Source organism: Mobula hypostoma, chromosome 31 (genome assembly GCF_963921235.1).
Source record: "Mobula hypostoma chromosome 31, sMobHyp1.1, whole genome shotgun sequence".
In the NCBI taxonomy this organism is placed as follows: domain Eukaryota; kingdom Metazoa; phylum Chordata; class Chondrichthyes; order Myliobatiformes; family Myliobatidae; genus Mobula; species Mobula hypostoma.
The window spans coordinates 815780-832440 of NC_086127.1; positions in this window are offsets into that span (position 1 = coordinate 815780).

The window sequence follows — 16661 nt, forward strand, 5'->3', positions numbered from 1 at the left end:
CCACACCACCAGTTTCAGGAACAGCTATGACCCCTCAACCATCAGTAAGGTGGTGCAGGAGCCTCAGGGCTCGCACCACCAGGTTCAGGAACAGTTATTACCCCTCAACCATCAGATAGGAGATACAGGAGCCTCAGGACCCACACCACCAGGTTGAGGAACAGTTATTAACCCTCAACCATCAGGAAGGAGGTACAGGAGCCTCAGGACCCAAACCAACAGGTTGAGGAACAGTTATTAACCCTCAACCATAAGGAAGGAGGTACAGGAGCCTCAGAACTCACACCACCAGGTTCAGTTTTTACCCGTCAAAGATCAGCAAGGAGGTACAGGAGCCTCAGGACCCACACCACCAGATTCAGGAATAGTTATTACCTCAACCATCAGGAAGGAGGTACAGGAGCCACAGGGCACACACCACCAGGCTGAGGAAGAGTTATTACCCCCTCAACCATTGGTAAGGAGGTACCGGAGTCTCAGGATGCACACCATCAGGTTCAGGAACAGTTATTACAGCTCAAAGATAAGGAAGAAGCTACAGGAGCCTCAGGATTCACACAGCGAGGTTCAGGAACAGTTTTTGTCCTCAAACATCAGGAGGGAGGTACAGGAGCCTCAGGACACACGCTGCCAGGTTCCGAAGCAGCTATTACCCCTCAACCATCAGGAAGGAGGTACAGGAGCCTCAGGATTCACACAGCCAGGTTCAGGAACAGTTTTTGTCCTCAAACATCAGGAAGGAGGTACCGGGGCCTCAGGGCTCACACCACCAGGCTCAGTGGCAGTTATTAAACCTCAACCATCAGGAAGAAGGTACAGGAGCCTCAGGACTCACACCACCAGGCTCAGAGGCAGTTATTAACCCTCAACCATCAGGAAAGAGGTACAGGAGCCACAGGGCCCACACCACCAGGTTGAGGAAGAGTTATTACCCCCTCAACCATTGGTAAGGAGGTACCGGAGTCTCAGGATGCACACCACCAGGTTCAAGGACAGTCATGACCCTTCAACCATCAGGAAGGAGGTACAGGAGCCTCAGGATTCAGACCACCAGTTTCAGGAACAGTTATTATCCTTAAACATCAGGAAGGAGGTACAGGAGCCTCAGGACTCACACCACCAGGTTCAGTAACAGTTATTACCCCTCAACCATCAGGAAGGAGATACAGGAGCCTCAGGACCCACACCACCAGGTTCAGGAACAGTTATTACCCCTCAAACATCAGGAAGGAGGTACAGGAGCCTCAGAACTCACACCACCAGGTTCAGTTATTACCCCTCAAAGATCAGCAAGGAGGTACATGAGCCTCAGGACCCATACCACCTGGTTCAAGGACAGTTATGACCACTCAACCATATCAGGAAGGAGGTGCAGGAGCCTCAGGACTCAACCACCAGGTTCAGGAACAGTTATTACCCCTCAAACACCAGGAAGGAGGTACAGGAGCATCAGGACCCACAGCACCAGGTACAGGGACAGTTATTACCCCTCAATCATCAGGAAGGAGGTGCAGGAACCTCAGGACTCACACCACCAGGTGCAGGAACAGTTATTATCCTCAAAAATCAGGAAGGCGGTACAGGAGCCTCTTGACTCACACCACCTGGTTCAGGAACAGTTATTACCCCTCAAATATCAGGAAGGAGGTACAGGAGCCTCAGGACTCACACTCATTAGTTCAGGAACAGTTATTACCCCTCAACTATCAGAAAGGAGATGCAGGAGCCTCAGGACCCACACCACCAGTTTCAGGAACAGTTATTACCCCTCAAATATCAGAAATGAGATACAGGAGCCTCAGGACCTACGCTGCCAGGTTCCGAAACAGTTATTGCCCTCAAACATCAGGAAGGAGGTACAGGAGCCTCAGGACTCACACCACCAGGTTCAGGAACAGTTATTACCCCTCAACCATCAGGAAGGAGTTACAGGAGCCTCAGGACCCACACCACCAGGTTCAGGAACAGTTATAACCCCTCAAACATCAGGAAGGATGTACAGGAGCCTCAGGACTCACACCACCAGGTTCAGGGACAGTTATTATCCCTCAACATTCAGGAAGGAGGTACAGGAGCCTCAGGACCTACGCTGCCAGGTTCCGAAACAGTTATTGCCCTCAAACATCAGGAAGGAGGGACAGGAGCCTCAGGACTCACACCACCAGGTTCAGGAACAGTTATTACCCCTCAAACATCAGGAAGGATGTACAGGAGCCTCAGGACTCACACCACCAGGTTTAGGGACATTTATTACCCCTCAACCATCAGGAAGGAGGTACAGGAGCCTCATGACTCACACCACCAGGTTCAGAAACAGTCACTACCCCTCAAATATCAGGAAGGAGGTACAGGAGTCTCAGGAATGACACAGCCAGGTTCAGGAACAGTTATTATCCTCAAACATCAGGAAGGAGGTACAGGAGCCTCAGTACCCACACCACCAGGTTCAAGGACAGCTATGACTCTTCAACCATCAGGAAGGAGGTACAGGAGCCTCAGTACTCACACCACCAGGTTCAGGGGCAGTTATTACCCCTCAAACATCACGAAGGAGGTACAGGAGCCTCAGGACTCACTCCACCAGGGTCAGGGGCAGTTATTACCCCTCAACCATCAGGAAGGAGGTACAGGAGCTTCAGGATTCAAACAGCGAGGTTCAGGAACAGTTTTTGTCCTCAAACATCAGGAAGGAGGAACAGGGGCCTCAGGACTCACACCACCAGGCTCAGGGGCAGTTATTAACCCTCAACCATCAGGAAGGAGGTACAGGAGCCTCAGGACTCACACCACTAGTTTGAGGAACAGTTATTATGCCTTAAACAGCAGGAAGGAGGCACAGGAGTCTCAGGATTCACACCACCAGGTTCAGGAACAGTTATTACCCCTCAAACATCAGGAAGGAGGTACAGGAGTCTCAGGACTCACACCACCAGGTTCAGGGACAGTTACTACCCCTCAAACATCACGAAGGAGGTACAGGAGCCTCAGTGCTCACACCACCAGGGTCAGGGGCAGTTATTACCCCTCAACCATCAGGAAGGAGGTACAGGAGCCTCAGGATTCACACAGCCAGGTTCAGGAACAGTGTTTGTCCTCAAACATCAGGAAGGAGGTACAGGAGCCTCAGGATTCACACAGCGAGGTTCAGGAACAGTCACTAGCTCTCAAATATCAGGAAGGAGGTACAGGAGCCTCAGGACTCACACCACCAGGTTTAGGGACATTTATTACCCCTCAACCATCAGGAAGGAGGTACAGTAGCCTCAGGACTCACACCACCAGGTTCAGAAACAGTTATTAACGCTCAACCATCAGGAAGGAGGTACAGAATCCTCAGAACTCACACCGCCAGGTTCAGTTATTACCCCTCAAAGATCAGCAAGGAGGTACAGGAGCCTCAGGACCCACACCACCAGATTCAGTAATAGTTATTACCTCAACCATCAGGAAGGAGGTACAGTAGCCACAGGGCCCACACCAGCAGGTTGAGGAAGAATTATTACCCCTCAACCATTGGTAAGGAGGTACAGGAGCCTCAGGATTCACACCACCAGGTTCAGGAACAGTTATTACCCCTCAAAGATAAGGAAGGATGTACAGGAGCCTCAGGACCCATACCACCATGTTCAAGGACAGTTATGACCCTTCAACCATCAGAAAGGATGTACAGGAGCCTCAGGACCCACACCAACAGGTTCAGGGACGACAGTTATTATCCCTCAACATTCAGGAAGGAGGTACAGGAGTCTCAGGATTCACACAGTCAGGTTCAGGAACAGTTATTATCCTCAAACATCAGGAAGGAGGTACAGGAACTTCAGGAACCACACCACCAGGTTCAGAAACTGTCACTACCCCTCAAATATCAGGAACTAGGTACAGGAGTCTCAGGAATGACACAGCCAGGTTCAGGAACAGTTATTATCCTCAAACATCAGGAGGGAGGTACAGGAGCCTCAGGACACATGCTGCCAGGTTCCGAAGCAGCTATTACCCCTCAACCATCAGGAAGGAGGTACAGGAGCCTCAGGATTCACACAGCCAGGTTCAGGAACAGTTTTTGTCCTCAAACATCAGGAAGGAGGTACAGGGGCCTCAGGAACCACACCACCAGGTTCAGAAACAGTCACTACCCCTCAAATATCAGGAAGGAGGTACAGGAGCCTCAGGAATCACACCACCAGGTTCAGGAACAGTTATTACCCCTCAAAGATAAGGAAGGAGGTACAGGAGCCTCAGGACTCACACCACCAGGTTCAGGAACAGTTATTACCCCTCAAACATCAGGAAGGAGGTACAGGAGCCTCAAGACTCACACCACCAGGTTCAGGGACGACAGTTATTACCCTCAACATTCAGGAAGGAGGTACAGGAGCCTCAGGATTCACACAGTCAGGTTCAGGAACAGTTATTATCCTCAAACATCACGAAGGAGGTACAGGAGTCTCAGGAATGACACAGCCAGGTTCAGGAACAGTTATTATCCTCAAACATCAGGAAGGAGGTACAGGAGCCTCAGGACACACGCTGCCAGGTTCCGAAACAGTTATTGCCTCTCAAACATCACGAAGGAGGTACAGGAGCCTCAGTGCTCACACCACCAGGGTCAGGGGCAGTTATTACCCCTCAACCATCAGGAAGGAGGTACAGGAGCCTCAGGATTCACACAGCCAGGTTCAGGAACAGTGTTTGTCCTCAAACATCAGGAAGGAGGTACAGGAGCCTCAGGATTCACACAGCGAGGTTCAGCAACAGTCACTACCTCTCAAATATCAGGAAGGAGGTACAGGAGCCTCAGGACTCACACCACCAGGTTTAGGGACATTTATTACCCCTCAACCATCAGGAAGGAGGTACAGTAGCCTCAGGACTCACACCACCAGGTTCAGAAACAGTTATTAACGCTCAACCATCAGGAAGGAGGTACAGGATCCTCAGAACTCACACCGCCAGGTTCAGTTATTACCCCTCAAAGATCAGCAAGGAGGTACAGGAGCCTCAGGACCCACACCACCAGATTCTGTAATAGTTATTACCTCAACCATCAGGAAGGAGGTACAGTAGCCACAGGGCCCACACCAGCAGGTTGAGGAAGAATTATTACCCCTCAACCATTGGTAAGGAGGTACAGGAGCCTCAGGATTCACACCACCAGGTTCAGGAACAGTTATTACCCCTCAAAGATAAGGAAGGATGTACAGGAGCCTCAGGACCCACACCAACAGGTTCAGGGACGACAGTTATTATCCCTCAACATTCAGGAAGGAGGTACAGGAGCCTCAGGATTCACACAGTCAGGTTCAGGAACAGTTATTATCCTCAAACATCAGGAAGGAGGTACAGGAACTTCAGGAACCACACCACCAGGTTCAGAAACTGTCACTACCCCTCAAATATCAGGAACTAGGTACAGGAGTCTCAGGAATGACACAGCCAGGTTCAGGAACAGTTATTATCCTCAAACATCAGGAGGGAGGTACAGGAGCCTCAGGACACACGCTGCCAGGTTCCGAAGCAGCTATTACCTCTCAACCATCAGGAAGGAGGTACAGGAGCCTCAGGATTCACACAGCCAGGTTCAGGAACAGTTTTTGTCCTCAAACATCAGGAAGGAGGTACAGGGGCCTCAGGACTCACACCACCAGGCTCAGGGGCAGTTATTAACCCTCAACCATCAGGAAGGAGGTACAGGAGCCTCAGGATTCACACAGCCAGGTTCAGGAACAGTTTTTGTCCTCAAACATCAGGAAGGAGGTACAGGGGCCTCAGGACTCACACCACCAGGCTCATGAACAGTTATTACCCCTCAACCATCAGGAAGGAGGTACAGGAGCCTCAGGACTTACACCACCAGGTTCAGAAACAGTTATTAACCCTCAACCATCAGGAAGGAGGTACAGGAGCCTCAGGGTTCACACTATCAGGTTCAGGAACAGTTATTACCCCTCAAAGATAAGGAAGGAGGCACAGGAGCCACGGGACTCATACAACCAAGTTCAGGAACAGTTATTACCCCCCATCCATCAGGAAGGAGGTACAGGAGCCTCAGGGCTCGCACCACCAGGTTCAGGAACAGTTATTACCCCTCAACCATCAGATAGGAGATACAGGAGCCTCAGGACTCACACCACCAGGTTCAGGAACAGTTATTACCCCTCAACCATCAGATAGGAGATACAGGAGCCTCAGGACTCACACCACTAGTTTGAGGAACAGTTATTACCCCTCAACCATCAGATAGGTGATACAGGAGCCTCAGGACTCACACCACCAGGTTCAGGAACAGTTATTACCCCTCAACCATCAGATAGGAGATACAGGAGCCTCAGGACTCACACCACTAGTTTGAGGAACAGTTATTACCCCTCAACCATCAGATAGGAGGTACAGGAGCCTCAGGACTCACACCACTAGTTTGAGGAACGGTTATTTCCCCTGAACCATTAGGAAGGAGACACAGGAGCCTCAGGAACCACACCAACAGGTTGAGGAACAGTTGTTAACCCTCAACCATCAGGAAGGACGTACAGGAGCCACATGGCCCACACCATCAGGTTGAGGAAGAGTTATTACCCCTCAACCATTGGTAAGGAGGTATCAGAGTCTCAGGATTTACACCATCAGGTTCAGGAACAGTTATTACACCTCAAAGATATGGAAGGAGGCACAGGAGCCTCAGTACCCATACCACCAGGTTCAAGGACAGTTATGACTCTTCAACCATCAGGAAGGAGGTACAGGAGCCTCAGGACTCACACCACCAGTTTCAGGAACAGTTATTATCCTCAAACATCAGGAAGGAGGTACAGGAGACTCAGGACTCACACCACCAGGTTCAGGAAAAGATATTATCCCTCAAGCATCAGAAATGAGATACAGGAGCCTCAGGACCCACACCACCAGGTTCAGGAACAGTTATTACCCCTCAAACATCAGGAAGGAGGTACAGGAGCCTCAGGGCTCACACCACTAGGTTCAGAAACAGTTATTAACCCTCAACCATCAGGAAGGAGGTACAGGAGCCTCAGAACTCACACCACCAGGTTCAGTTATTACCCGTCAAAGATCAGGAAGGAGGTACATGAGCCTCAGGACCCATACCACCTGGTTCAAGTACAGTTATGACCACTCAACCATCAGGAAGGAGGTGCAGGAGCCTCAGGGCTCACACCACCAGGTTCAGGAACAGTTATTACCACTCAAACACCAGGAAGGAGGTATAGGAGTCTCAAGACTCACACCACCAGGTTCAGGAACAGTTATTACCCCTCAAGCATCAGAAAGGAGATGCAGGAGCCTCAGGACCCACGCAGTCAGGTTCAGGAACAATTATTGCCCTCAAACATCAGGAAGGAGGTACAGGGGCCTCAGGACTCACACCACCAGACTCAGGGGCAGATATTACCCCTCAAACATCAGGAAGGAGGCACAGGAGCCTCAGGACTCACACTCACTAGTTCAAGAACAGTTATTACCCCTCAACTATCAGAAAGGAGATGCAGGAGCCTCAGGACCCACACCACCAGGTTCAGGAACAGTTATTACCCCTCAAATATCAGAAAGGAGATACAGGAGCCTCAGGACCTACGCTGCCAGGTTCCGAAACAGTTATTGCCCTCAAATATCAGGAAGGAGGTACAGGGGTCTCAGGACTCACACCACCAGGCTCAGGGGCAGTTATTACCCCTCAAACATCAGGAAGGAGGTACAGGAGCCTCAGGACCCACACCACCAGGTTCAGGAACAGTTATTACCCCTCAAACATCAGGAAGGAGGTACAGGAGCCTCAGGACTCACACCACCAGGTTCAGGGACAGTTATTACCCCTCAAACATCAGGAAGCAGGTACAGGAGCCTCAGGACTTACACCACCAGGTTCAGGGACGACAGTTATTATCCCTCAACATTCAGGAAGGAGGTACAGGAGCCTCAGGATTCACACAGTCAGGTTCAGGGACAGTTATTATCCTCAAACATCAGGAAGGAGGTACAGGAGCCTCAGGACTCACACCACCAGGTTCAGAAACAGTCCCTACCCCTCAAATATCAGGAAGGAGGTACAGGAGTCTCAGGAATGACACAGCCAGGTTCAGGAACAGTTATTATCCTCAAACATCAGGAAGGAGGTACAGGAGCCTCAGGACACACGCTGCCAGGTTCCGAAACAGTTATTGCCCCTCAAACATCAGGAAGGAGGTACAGGAGCCTCAGGACTCACACCACTAGGTTCAGAAACAGTGATTAACCCTCAACCATCAGGAAGGAGGTACAGGAGCCTCAGAACTCACACCACCAGGTTCAGTTATTACCCGCCAAAGATCAGCAAGGAGGTACATGAGCCTCAGGACCCAAACCACCTGGTTCAAGGACAGTTATGACCACTCAACCATCAGGAAGGAGGTGCAGGAGCCTCAGGACCCACACCACCAGGTTCAGGAACAGTTATTACCCCTCAAATATCAGAAAGGAGATACAGGAGCCTCAGGACCTACGCTGCCAGGTTCCGAAAGAGTTATTGCCCTCAAACATCAGGAAGGAGGTACAGGGGTCTCAGGACTCACACCACCAGGCTCAGGGGCAGTTATTACCACTCAAAAATCAGGAAGGAGGTACAGGAGCCTCAGGACCCACACCACCAGGTTCAGGAACAGATATTACCCCTCAAACATCAGGAAGGAGGTACAGGAGCCTCAGGACTCACACCACCAGGTTCAGGGACAGTTATTATCCCTCAACATTCAGGAAGGAGGTACAGGAGCCTCAGGATTCACACAGCCAGTTTCAGGAACAGTTATTATCCTCAAACATCAGGAAGGAGGTACAGGAGCCTCAGGAACCACACCACCAGGTTCAGAAACAGTCACTACCCCTCAAATATCAGGAAGGAGGTACAGGAGCCTCAGGAATCACACCACCAGGTTCAGGAACAGTTATTACCCCTCAAAGATAAGGAAGGAGGTACAGGAGCCTCAGGACTCACACCACCAGGTTCAGGGACGACAGTTATTATCCCTCAACATCCAGGAAGGAGGTACAGGAGCCTCAGAATTCACACAGTCAGGTTCAGGAACAGGTATTATCCTCAAACATCAGGAAGGAGGTACAGGAGCATCAGGACTCACACCACCTGGTTCAGGAACATTTATTACCCCTCAAACATCAGGAAGGAGGTACAGGAGCCTCAGGACTCACACTCACAAGTTCAGGAACAGTTATTACCCCTCAACTATCAGAAAGGAGATGCAGGAGCCTCAGGACCCACACCACCAGGTTCAGGAACAGTTATTACCCCCCAAATATCAGAAAGGAGATACAGGAGCCTCAGGACCTATGCTGCCAGGTTCTGAAAGAGTTATTGCCCTCAAACATCAGGAAGGAGGTACAGGGGTCTCAGGACTCACACCACCAGGCTCAGGGGCAGTTATTACCACTCAAAAATCAGGAAGGAGGTACAGGAGCCTCAGGACCCACACCACCAGGTTCAGGAACAGATATTACCCCTCAAACATCAGGAAGGAGGTACAGGAGCCTCAGGACTCACACCACCAGGTTCAGGGACAGTTATTATCCCTCAACATTCAGGAAGGAGGTACAGGAGCCTCAGGATTCACACAGCCAGTTTCAGGAACAGTTATTATCCTCAAACATCAGGAAGGAGGTACAGGAGCCTCAGGAACCACACCACCAGTTTCAGAAACAGTCACTACCCCTCAAATATCAGGAAGGAGGTACAGGAGCCTCAGGATTCACACCACCAGGTTCAGGAACAGTTATTACCCCTCAAAGATAAGGAAGGAGGTACAGGAGCCTCAGGACTCACACCACCAGGTTCAGGGACGACAGTTATTATCCCTCAACATCCAGGAAGGAGGTACAGGAGCCTCAGGATTCACACAGTCAGGTTCAGGAACAGTTATTATCCTCAAACATCAGGAAGGAGGTACAGGAGCATCAGGACTCACACTACCAGGTTCAGAAACAGTCACTACCCCTCAAATATCAGGAAGGAGGTACAGGAGTCTCAGGAATGACACAGCCAGGTTCAGGAACAGTTATTATCCTCAAACATCAGGAAGGAGGTACAGGAGCCTCAGGACACATGCTGCCAGGTTCCGAAACAGTTATTGCCCCTCAAACATCACGAAGGAGGTACAGGAGCCTCAGTACTCACACCACCAGGGTCAGGGGCAGTTATTACCCCTCAACCATCAGGAAAGGAGGTACAGGAGCCTCAGGATTCACACAGCCAGGTTCAGGAACAGTGTTTGTCCTCAAACATCAGGAAGGAGGTACAGGGGCCTAAGGACTCACACCACCAGGCTCAGGGGCAGTTATTAACCCTCAACCATCAGGAAGGAGGTACAGGAGCCTCAGGACTCACACCACTAGTTTGAGGAACAGTTATTATGCCTCAAACAGCAGGAAGGATGTACAGGAACCTCAGGACCCACACCACCAGGTTCAGGAACACTTATTACCCCTCAAACATCAGGAAGGATGTACAGGAGCCTCAGGACTCACACCACCAGGTTCAGGGACAGTTATTATCCCTCAACCATCAGGAAGGAGGTACAGGAGCCTCAGGATTCACACAGCGAGGTTCAGGAACAGTTTTTGTCCTCAAACATCAGGAAGGAGGTACAGGAGCCTCAGGATTCACACAGCGAGGTTCAGGAACAGTCACTAACTCTCAAATATCAGGAAGGAGGTACAGGAGCCTCAGGACTCGCACCACCAGGTTTAGTGACATTTATTACCCCTCAACCATCAGGAAGGAGGTACAGGAGCCTCAGGACTCACACCACCAGGTTCAGAAACAGTTATTAACGCTCAACCATCAGGAAGGAGGTGCAGGATCCTCAGAACTCACACCGCCAGGTTCAGTTATTACCCCTCAAAGATCAGCAAGGAGGTACAGGAGCCTCAGGACCCACACCACCAGATTCAGTAATAGTTATTACCTCAACCATCAGGAAGGAGGTACAGGAGCCTCAGGAACCACACCACCAGGTTCAGAAACAGTCACTACCCCTCAAATATCAGGAAGGAGGTACAGGAGCCTCAGGAATCACACCACCAGGTTCAGGAACAGTTATTACCCCTCAAAGATAAGGAAGGAGGTACAGGAGCCTCAGGACTCACACCACCAGGTTCAGGGACGACAGTTATTATCCCTCAACATCCAGGAAGGAGGTACAGGAGCCTCAGAATTCACACAGTCAGGTTCAGGAACAGGTATTATCCTCAAACATCAGGAAGGAGGTACAGGAGCATCAGGACTCACACCACCTGGTTCAGGAACATTTATTACCCCTCAAACATCAGGAAGGAGGTACAGGAGCCTCAGGACTCACACTCACTAGTTCAGGAACAGTTATTACCCCTCAACTATCAGAAAGGAGATGCAGGAGCCTCAGGACCCACACCACCAGGTTCAGGAACAGTTATTACCCCCCAAATATCAGAAAGGAGATACAGGAGCCTCAGGACCTATGCTGCCAGGTTCTGAAAGAGTTATTGCCCTCAAACATCAGGAAGGAGGTACAGGGGTCTCAGGACTCACACCACCAGGCTCAGGGGCAGTTATTACCACTCAAAAATCAGGAAGGAGGTACAGGAGCCTCAGGACCCACACCACCAGGTTCAGGAACAGATATTACCCCTCAAACATCAGGAAGGAGGTACAGGAGCCTCAGGACTCACACCACCAGGTTCAGGGACAGTTATTATCCCTCAACATTCAGGAAGGAGGTACAGGAGCCTCAGGATTCACACAGCCAGTTTCAGGAACAGTTATTATCCTCAAACATCAGGAAGGAGGTACAGGAGCCTCAGGAACCACACCACCAGTTTCAGAAACAGTCACTACCCCTCAAATATCAGGAAGGAGGTACAGGAGCCTCAGGATTCACACCACCAGGTTCAGGAACAGTTATTACCCCTCAAAGATAAGGAAGGAGGTACAGGAGCCTCAGGACTCACACCACCAGGTTCAGGGACGACAGTTATTATCCCTCAACATCCAGGAAGGAGGTACAGGAGCCTCAGGATTCACACAGTCAGGTTCAGGAACAGTTATTATCCTCAAACATCAGGAAGGAGGTACAGGAGCATCAGGACTCACACTACCAGGTTCAGAAACAGTCACTACCCCTCAAATATCAGGAAGGAGGTACAGGAGTCTCAGGAATGACACAGCCAGGTTCAGGAACAGTTATTATCCTCAAACATCAGGAAGGAGGTACAGGAGCCTCAGGACACATGCTGCCAGGTTCCGAAACAGTTATTGCCCCTCAAACATCACGAAGGAGGTACAGGAGCCTCAGTACTCACACCACCAGGGTCAGGGGCAGTTATTACCCCTCAACCATCAGGAAAGGAGGTACAGGAGCCTCAGGATTCACACAGCCAGGTTCAGGAACAGTGTTTGTCCTCAAACATCAGGAAGGAAGTACAGGGGCCTAAGGACTCACACCACCAGGCTCAGGGGCAGTTATTAACCCTCAACCATCAGGAAGGAGGTACAGGAGCCTCAGGACTCACACCACTAGTTTGAGGAACAGTTATTATGCCTCAAACAGCAGGAAGGATGTACAGGAACCTCAGGACCCACACCACCAGGTTCAGGAACACTTATTACCCCTCAAACATCAGGAAGGATGTACAGGAGCCTCAGGACTCACACCACCAGGTTCAGGGACAGTTATTATCCCTCAACCATCAGGAAGGAGGTACAGGAGCCTCAGGATTCACACAGCGAGGTTCAGGAACAGTTTTTGTCCTCAAACATCAGGAAGGAGGTACAGGAGCCTCAGGATTCACACAGCGAGGTTCAGGAACAGTCACTAACTCTCAAATATCAGGAAGGAGGTACAGGAGCCTCAGGACTCGCACCACCAGGTTTAGTGACATTTATTACCCCTCAACCATCAGGAAGGAGGTACAGGAGCCTCAGGACTCACACCACCAGGTTCAGAAACAGTTATTAACGCTCAACCATCAGGAAGGAGGTGCAGGATCCTCAGAACTCACACCGCCAGGTTCAGTTATTACCCCTCAAAGATCAGCAAGGAGGTACAGGAGCCTCAGGACCCACACCACCAGATTCAGTAATAGTTATTACCTCAACCATCAGGAAGGAGGTACAGGAACTTCAGGAACCACACCACCAGGTTCAGAAACAGTCACTACCCCTCAAATATCAGGAACTAGGTACAGGAGTCTCAGGAATGACACAGCCATGTTCAGGAACAGTTATTATCCTCAAACATCAGGAGGGAGGTACAGGAGCCTCAGGACACACGCTGCCAGGTTCCGAAGCAGCTATTGCCCCTCAAACATCGCGAAGGAGGTACAGGAGCCTCAGGATTCACACAGCCAGGTTCAGGAACAGTTATTATCCTCAAACATCAGGAAGGAGCTACAGGAGCCTGAGGAGCCACACCACCCGTTTCAGGAACAGCTATGACCCCTCAACCATCAGTAAGGTGGTGCAGGAGCCTCAGGGCTCGCACCACCAGGTTCAGGAACAGTTATTACCCCTCAACCATCAGATAGGAGATACAGGAGCCCCAGGAACCACACCAACAGGTTGAGGAACAGTTATTAACCCTCAACCATCAGGAAGGAGGTACAGGAGACTGAGGTACCACACCAACAGGTTGAGGAACAGTTATTAACCCTCAACCATCAGGAAGGAGGTACAGGAGCCTCAGAACTCACACCACCAGGTTCAGTTTTTACCCGTCAAAGATCAGCAAGGAGGTACAGGAGCCTCAGGACCCACACCACCAGATTCAGGAATAGTTATTACCTCAACCATCAGGAAGGAGGTACAGGAGCCACAGGGCACACACCACCAGGCTGAGGAAGAGTTATTACCCCCTCAACCATTGGTAAGGAGGTACCGGAGTCTCAGGATGCACACCATCAGGTTCAGGAACAGTTATTACACCTCAAAGATAAGGAAGAAGCTACAGGAGCCTCAGGATTCACACAGCGAGGTTCAGGAACAGTTTTTGTCCTCAAACATCAGGAGGGAGGTACAGGAGCCTCAGGACACACGCTGCCATTTTCCGAAGCAGCTATTACCCCTCAACCATCAGGAAGGAGGTACAGGAGCCTCAGGATTCACACAGCCAGGTTCAGGAACAGTTTTTGTCCTCAAACATCAGGAAGGAGGTACCGGGGCCTCAGGACTCACACCACCAGGCTCAGTGGCAGTTATTAACCCTCAACCATCAGGAAGAAGGTACAGGAGCCTCAGGACTCACACCACCAGGCTCAGAGGCAGTTATTAACCCTCAACCATCAGGAAGGAGGTACAGGAGCCTCAGGACTCACACCACCAGGCTCAGAGGCAGTTATTAACCCTCAACCATCAGGAAGGAGGTACAGGAGCCTCAGGACTCACACCACCAGGCTCAGAGGCAGTTATTAACCCTCAACCATCAGGAAAGAGGTACAGGAGCCACAGGGCCCACACCACCAGGTTGAGGAAGAGTTATTACCCCCTCAACCATTGGTAAGGAGGTACCGGAGTCTCAGGATGCACACCATCAGGTTCAGGAACAGTTATTACACCTCAAAGATAAGGAAGGAGGTACAGGAGCCTCAGGACCCATACCACCAGGTTCAAGGACAGTCATGACCCTTCAACCATCAGGAAGGAGGTACAGGAGCCTCAGGATTCAGACCACCAGTTTCAGGAACAGTTATTATCCTTAAACATCAGGAAGGAGGTACAGGAGCCTCAGGACTCACACCACCAGGTTCAGTAACAGTTATTACCCCTCAAGCATCAGAAAGGAGATACAGAGCCTCAGGACTCAGACCACTAGGTTGAGGAACTGCTATTACCCCCCAACTATTGGGAAGGAGGTACAGAAGCCTCAGGACCCACACCACGGTATTCAGGAATAATTATTACCCCTCAAACATCAGGAAGGAGGTACAGGTGTCTCAGGGTTCACACCACCAGGTTCAGGAACAGTTATTATCCTCAAACATCAGGAAGGAGGTACAGGAGCCTGAGGACTCACACCACCAGTTTCAGGAACAGTTATTATCCTCAAACATCAGGAAGGAGGTATAGGAGCCTCAGGACTCACACCACCAGTTTGAGGAACAGTTTTTATCCTCAAACATCAGGAAGGAGGTTCAGGAGCCTCAGGACTCACACCACCAGGTTCAGAAACAGTTATTACCCCTCAAGCATCAGAAAGGAGATACAGGAACCTCAGGACTCACACCACCAGTTTCAGGAACAGTTTTTATCCTCAAACATCAGGAAGGAGGTTCAGGAGCCTCAGGACTCACACCACCAGGTTCAGAAACAGTTATTACCCCTCAACCATCAGGAAAGAGGTATAGGAGCCACAGGGCCCACACCACCAGGTTGAGGAAGAGTTATTAACCCTCAACCATTGGTAAGGAGGTACAGGAGTCTCAGGATTCGCACGATCAGGTTCAGGAACAGTTATTACACCTCAAAGATAAGGAAGGAAGTACAGGAGCCTCAGGACCCATACCACCAGGTTCAAGGACAGTTATGACCACTCAACCATCAGGAAGGAGGTACAGGAGCCTCAGGACTCACACCATCAGGTTCAGGAACAGTTATTACCCCTCAAACATCAGGAAGGAGGTACAGGAGCATCAGGACCCACAGCACCAGGTACAGGGACAGTTATTACCCCTCAATCATCAGGAAGGAGGTGCAGGAGCCTAAGGACACACACCACCAGGGTCAGGGCAGTTATTACCCCTCAACCATCAGGAAGGAGGTATAGGAGCCTCAGGACCAACAGCACCAGAGTCATGAATTATTATTACCCCTCAACCATCAGGAAGGAGGTACAGGAGCCACAGAGCCCACACCACCAGGTTCAGAAACAGTCACTGCCCCTCAAATATCAGGAAGGAGGTACAGGAGCCTCAGGACTCACACCACAAGGTTCAGGAACAGTTATTACCCCTCAAACATCAGGAAGGAGGTACAGGAGCATCAGGACTCACACCACCAGTTTCAGGAACAGTTATTATCCTCAAACATCAGGATGAGGTACAGGAGTCTCAGGACTCACACCACCAGGTTCAGGAACAGTTATTATCCTCAAACATCAGGATGCAGGTATAGGAGCCTCAAGGCTCGAACTACCAGGTTCAGGAACAGTCACTACCCCTCAAATATCAGGAAGGAGGTACAGGAGCCTCAGGACTCACACCACTAGTTTGAGGAACAGTTATTACCCCTCAACCATCAGTAAGGAGGTACAGGAGCCTCAGGACTCACGCTGCCAGGTTCAGAAACAATTATTGCCCCTCAAACATCAGGAAGGATGTACAGGAGCCCCAGGAACCACACCAACAGGTTGAGGAACAGTTATTAACCCTCAACCATCAGGAAGGAGGTACAGGAGCCTCAGAACCCACACCACCACGTTCAGTTTTTACCCCTCAAAGATCAGCAAGGAGGTACAGGAGCCTCAGGACCCACACCACCAGATTCAGGAATAGTTATTACCTCAACCATCAGGAAGGAGGTACAGGAGCCAAGGGCCCACACCACCAGGTTGAGGAAGATTTATTACCCCTCAACCATTGGTAAGGAGGTACCGGAGTCTCAGGATTCACACCATCAGGTTCAGCAACAGTTATTA